The sequence below is a fragment of the Onychomys torridus genome, chromosome X (assembly GCF_903995425.1).
Source record: "Onychomys torridus chromosome X, mOncTor1.1, whole genome shotgun sequence".
NCBI lineage: Eukaryota > Metazoa > Chordata > Mammalia > Rodentia > Cricetidae > Onychomys > Onychomys torridus.
The window spans coordinates 39,482,469-39,488,468 of NC_050466.1; the positions used below are offsets into that span (position 1 = coordinate 39,482,469).

Consider the following 6,000-nt stretch of genomic DNA (forward strand, 5'->3'; position numbering starts at 1 on the left):
CTTTACAAAAGTGACCTGGCATGTATTATTATTCTAAATGTCTGTCATCCTTGTATCTTGTCATCTGTTCCTTCAGATTACCCCCATTTTGACTTCTCCTCTTTCTGTGTCTGCTTTCTCCTAGATGGTGGAATTTGTGATTCTTACCTCAAACTGGTAGCCTGACCTTGGCTCCTGAGTTCTGTGGTCCCTTTACAATTGTAAGTCATTCTGGTACAACATTTCAGTTTACATTGTCTTGTGTACCTTTATGATCTTTTGAACAATATGCAAGTTCAAGTCATTACTGCCAAGTTACCTGATTGTGCATGTGCAACAAATTGTCACCATTTGTGTTACTTGCTTCAGCTCTCTGTGCTTCTGCATGTTCTGTCTGCAGCCATTGCTCCTGCCCCTGTGTTATCATATAAAAATGGTTTTGCCCTTTTTACCTGTCTTGTTAATTTTATCGTTTGGTTATTAAGTATTACAAATTAATACCCTTTACTACTCAGGGATAATGAAACGTTCATAACTGTAAATTTGTCTAAGTCAGGATGAGAGTGACCTCTAAGCAAAACCCCCAAAAAGATGGGTGATGGAAATGCATGAAGATTGAGTAGGGCAAGAAAGGAGGTGTTAAGAGCAAACTAAATGAGTGTTTCAAACAGTTTGATAATGGTAAAGGTAAAAACTCTGGATGGCAAGTCTCCAGTTTGTGAAGTAAAGAAAAAGGAGTTCAGTAAGGACCAGTGCAATGAGGGACAGACTGGAATCACTGGAAAAATCATTTGTAACATGAAATGCTGAATAGAGAAAGTAGAAATTTTTTGTGTGTTTATAACTTGTAAAACAGAGGTAGAACAGGCCTCTTTACATTTGCACAAGCTGTTGATGAACATCCCTGAATTGAAATTTACCTTTGTATCTAGGTAAAATTTTAGACTATTCATTTCAAGGAATGGGTGATCAGATAAGCTTAAGAAACGTTGTGGACTGCATGGGGAAAAGTGGCAGGCAGAGAAAGTAGGTCATGAAGTTGTTGCCAAGTACCCTGAAAGTGACGAGATGGATATAAGTGATGGCAGTTTGCCTGAACAATGGTCCTGTTCTTCTATAAGTGCATGCCAACTTGAATGTTTATTGCAAAGGAGAAGAGAAAGATCAATACCCAAGCTTTGTTCCAGTGTTTCTGGTAATATCCTTGTTAAACTCTGACCACTTCAAATTCCAAAATACTTTCTCTTTTAAAAGAGAATACCAGACACTAGTTTATATCTACATGAATGAAAACTATCAACTAAGGGTAACTGAGAAACTCTTTGTGAATTGCTCTTCAGTGCATTTTCTTCTGAGGTTAATTAATACTTACATGAAAATGATGCTGACTTGAAAATATAGCTGATTTGGGGAAATGTCACCAGTGGAAAAATTATGATAGTGAATGCTGGTCCTTGTGTGCAAATCATCTCTATTTACCCAAGAACAGCTCTTCTCCTTCAATCCCCACATTGGGCTTTGGAGTACTCACAATGTTCATGATGTGCTCTACTCAGCTCTGTGAAAGTAGCTCAGAAAATTTTCTTCACTTGTCCTAACAATAGTAGGAGAATAAGTGAGAGAAATAAAAATTTTAACCCCCTAGTGGAATCTGGCAGAAATCTCAGACTGAGGTTGTTACTGGTTCTGACTGCCTTCTTCCAAGAAATTGACAATGTACCATTGGACAAAACAATGGGATCATGGAGGGTTTGAAGAGATGGAGTTAAGTGATGTTGTTGATCTGTTGACTCTCATCCTGAGAATATACTTGAGAAATATTTTACAGGTAGGATAACCTCAAATGTTGATTAAAAATAAGCCTCTTTATGTTAGCATCCAAAAACTCAAAGAATATTAAGGTGTGTGCATTCTGCTTATCAAATCATCAGGAAGGAAAAGATCCTTCTGTAGAATACATACTGACCTTCAGAGAGGCTTATGTGATAGCACACAACCCTATCTATGACTCTGTATCACCCAAGGTCAATAAGTCTGTTCTCTCTGTTTCACAGGGGAGAAAGAATGTGGACCATCCACCCAGTCCTTTAAACAGCACCACACATCAGTAGTTGACACTTGGGATTCATACCCTCCTCTGGTGGCTCTGATGATATGCTTGGTGATTCACATGCTGGAGGAAGAAAGTAGAGAAGACCAAGAACACTGCAGCAGACTCCGATTTTCTCTGTTCTTTCCTTACCATTATTGTCATGAGCAGCATTTTCATAGGTGCATTGTAATCCTCACCAGGAGAGCAGAGAAAAATAGAATGTTCATTGCAAAGTAATCACAACCTGTAATGTAAAGTTTGTAAATATCACTGAGATACACTTTGGAGTTTTATTTCTTTTAACAAACCAGTTTGCCTTGGACTTTTACACTGCTCTTTTATGTCTCTTACCATCTACCACAAAGGTCTTAAAATCCTCTGACTTGCATAGTGTGAGCGTTTCTGGAATACTTTCTAGAACCTAGCAAAGTAGGAGGGGCCCGCTAGCTGTGTGTTGTCCTCCTTACTTTAAATTCTAGTTATCTCTAACTTGGTATCTTGCCAGAGGGATTAGTTTGGCATAAGTTCATTTGTTGTGTGTCAGTTTGCAAGATAAGTATTGGCTGATCCTGAGAGGCAGTGTGTTTATAATGAATTCCTAGATTTGTATTGGTTCCTAATCAAGAAGGAAGAGATAGTGTTGTTCATAGTATAGTTCATTTCCATAGTCCCTTCCTGATCTCAGTTTTGCCCCACCCCTAGTGTTTTGAGACACTGAGCATCCTCCAGAAAAGGATGCTGGTACTTCCTGTTCCCAGAGGTACTTCAGAATTCATTTCTAGTTTGAGTGTCTAATTCACCTTCATAATCTCATTATTTGACTAAAGTGATGTTAAAGTGAATTTTGAATGTTTGAAATTTCCTATGCAGATTTAACAAAGGAAAAAATCACAATGCTAGAGGTAAGACTCTCAGATATTATTTTGTCATAGGCATATGGTGAGCCTGCCTGGGCTTGTAGCTGCTTACACACATTCTCACCTGCCGTCTATTTTAAACTCAGTTGGACAATTTTTCTGGGAACAGACAGGAAGTCTGACTAGCATTGTTTGATTTTCTGCTCTAACTGCTACTGTGCCAACCTAGCATAAGCACTCCATTCTGATTATACATGATAATGATGTGAAAATATCTGAATAGAGGAAGGAAGAAGAATAAATCTTGGCATGAAGTTGCCAAAAAGCGAACTTAATATAGCCTAAAATGCACAAAACTACCTGGAATGCAAGAGATATGTTCAGTAATGAACTAAATGCTGCTTTTGAGCCACAGTGTTAATTAAAGGTCTTGCTCACACAGTTGGGAATGAGATGGCCCATGTTCTCAACAAGCTCAGAAGAAGCGAATGTGGGTTGAAAGCCCACAGGTGTTCTTAGCATTGACTGTATTTTGGAGTTGGGGAGGGGAGCTCTGAAAATTAGGATTTCTAGAATATCTTCCTGGCAGTAGGGCCAGCACCTATATATGTGGAAAACAACTCGTGGTTCTGTCTACAGCTCTAGATGCAAACTGCTGCTTTGAGGTGAAATGAAATTGAGATAGGAAAATGGAAGAGAAATAGCAGTGGGTCCAGGGAATAAGGCAAACATGATCAATTCAGTATTTGTTCTGCTACTAGTTCAATGGGTAGTCTAACTCAAGTCACTCCATGCTTTTCATAGCTTCCAAATGAAAGTATACTATATTGGTCTTCAAGGTTCTTTTAAGTCTGTCATCGTCACATTTAGAGAAAATTGCATCAACCTTATTGGTTGACTTTGTGAGCATCTTGGCCTTTACACAGAGACCAGGGTAAATACTAGTATTAAACTGTATTCATATCATTTGCAAATTGTTGTTGTTTGGACTGTGGATGTAGTTCAGTGATAGTGTCTCTTCTTGGTAAGTAAGAGGCCCGGGTTCACTCCCCAGCACTGTAAAAATGTGCTTGTGAGTCAAGATTTATTTATTTTAGACTCCCAGAAAATAAAGTTAGGTATAGGTGATATAGAATAAAAAGCAAGCAAAGTCAATTTTTTAATGAGAACACACCTTCCATGAGGAATGTGTGTGTGTGTGTGTGTGTGTGTGTGTGTGTGTGTGTGTGTGTGTGTGTGTGTGTGTGTGTGTGTGTGTGTGTGTTATGTGTACATGTGTATGGGTTTATATACCAGTGTGTGGACATGGAGACCACATCAAGACACTGGATGCCTTACTCTATCGCCTCCAGCTTACTCCCTTGAGACAGGGTCTCTTTCTGAACCCAATGCTCTGCTGGCAGCCAGCAAGACCCACCAATCCTATTTCTACTTCATCTCCCAACTTTGGGTTTACAGTCTAGCTTATTTTGTTAAATGTGGGTTCTGGTGATTCCAGTTCAGGTTTTCATGCTTATAGAGCAAGCATTCTTCTCCGCTGAGCCATCTCCCCATCCTTGACATTTATTTTAGTTGGTTTTATACAGTTTCTGTCATCAAATGGATTGGACAAGTACAGGAGCTCAATATAAAGAAGCACACAGAAATGTACTTCTTGATAAGCATATTTAATCACAGAGAAAAAGAAAAGGAAGATGGGGAGAAAGGGCAGGTTAGCGGCTGAAATAGAATGGATTAGAAAGCTGGCAGGTGATTTTTAAAAGATCCTTTTGATTATGATCTTAAGTTGAAAACGTGGGAGAAACCTATTTAATTTGCACATTGAAATCATATGTCTGCCACCATATGAAAGTTAATAAATGGCTTCAGCGGTATCTATTTTTAACAGTCTGTGAACAGTGCCTTTGACATGAATTATATTGATCACTGAACTTGACATAGGATTCTTACCATTCAATGGTCTTTGATGTCAGTGTTGTAAAATTATTGTGTTGTGAACAGAATATATATATATATATATGGAATATGAAGTTAAACAAAAAGATAATAGAATATTATCCTTAGCATAAGTTACATATATGGCAAAATTAAATATAAATCCAGTATGTCTGAGACAATGAATTTTGCCTTACATTGCTGGTTAGCCTATCATCACAAGTACCCAGAGTTGGTGCTTTGACTACTTGGCAGTGATATGATGTGTATTATAATGAGAAATACAAGTGACTTCAAGTGAGGGTTTGGACATTGACTTTTTGTCTTCTCTGAGTTGGGGATGCTGTGTGTTTGGGTTAGTGGTCTTAACCCTGGCTAGGTAAGCCTTGGCTTTATGGGGTATAAGAAGTCATCACAGAGACTAGGCCTTAGAATTAGAGAGACCTGTTTCTAAATTTTTTCATGGAAATTACTAGCTGTGTGACTGTGGGCATATTTGTTAAATATTATAGGCTTCATTTTCTAATCTGTAAAATGGGGTGGAAAATGCCTATATTATTAGGTAGCAAATGGAGATGACACAAGATGCTTAGTACAGTGCCTGGCACATAGTAAGCGCTCAATAAATCATTGCTATTATTATTATTATAATACTATACATATGTGTTGTGTATTAGAATATGATAATTTATACTTGGCAAAATTTTAATATTGATTTCCTTTAAAATATGGTATATGTGATGGTTTTAAAAGAAAGAATAAGAAAAGAATTTTGATGTTTTTCCTTGTCTGCTGATAAGAAACACCTGAAACAGGTCCATTGTTCCTGCAGTAATTCTTTTATACTGTGTTTATAATGTGATTACTATTGCATGATGTTGATTTACCTGGTGATTACAGGTAGTGACTTTTCGACATAATGTATTTCTGTACCCTTGAAAATCCATCTACTTATTTCTACCTTTAAAGATAATTAAGACGCTCTGATATAGGGAGTGATGATAAATCTGTATAGAATGCCTTCTTGACCACTAAATTTTTAGCTTAGTTTCCTTTCAAATAACTGTGCAAGTCAAAGTATTCTTACTAGGCATGGGGATTCTTCAGAACTAACTTCTGAACCTTTTGATATTTCAT

At 37.5% G+C, this 6,000-nt stretch overlaps 1 long non-coding RNA gene across 4 annotated transcripts in view; it reads left to right on the top strand.

Annotated features, from left to right (window-relative positions):
* The window catches only part of LOC118574567, a 46,877-nt gene extending 42,720 nt beyond the window's left edge, over positions 1–4,157 (top strand). For all 4 annotated transcript variants that reach the window (XR_004943744.1, XR_004943745.1, XR_004943746.1 and 1 more), the window contains 2 exons: positions 125–200; positions 2,034–4,157. This is a non-coding gene — a long non-coding RNA (uncharacterized LOC118574567). The remainder of the gene's footprint in view (positions 1–124; positions 201–2,033) is intronic.
* The last annotated feature ends 1,843 nt before the right edge of the window (positions 4,158–6,000 follow it).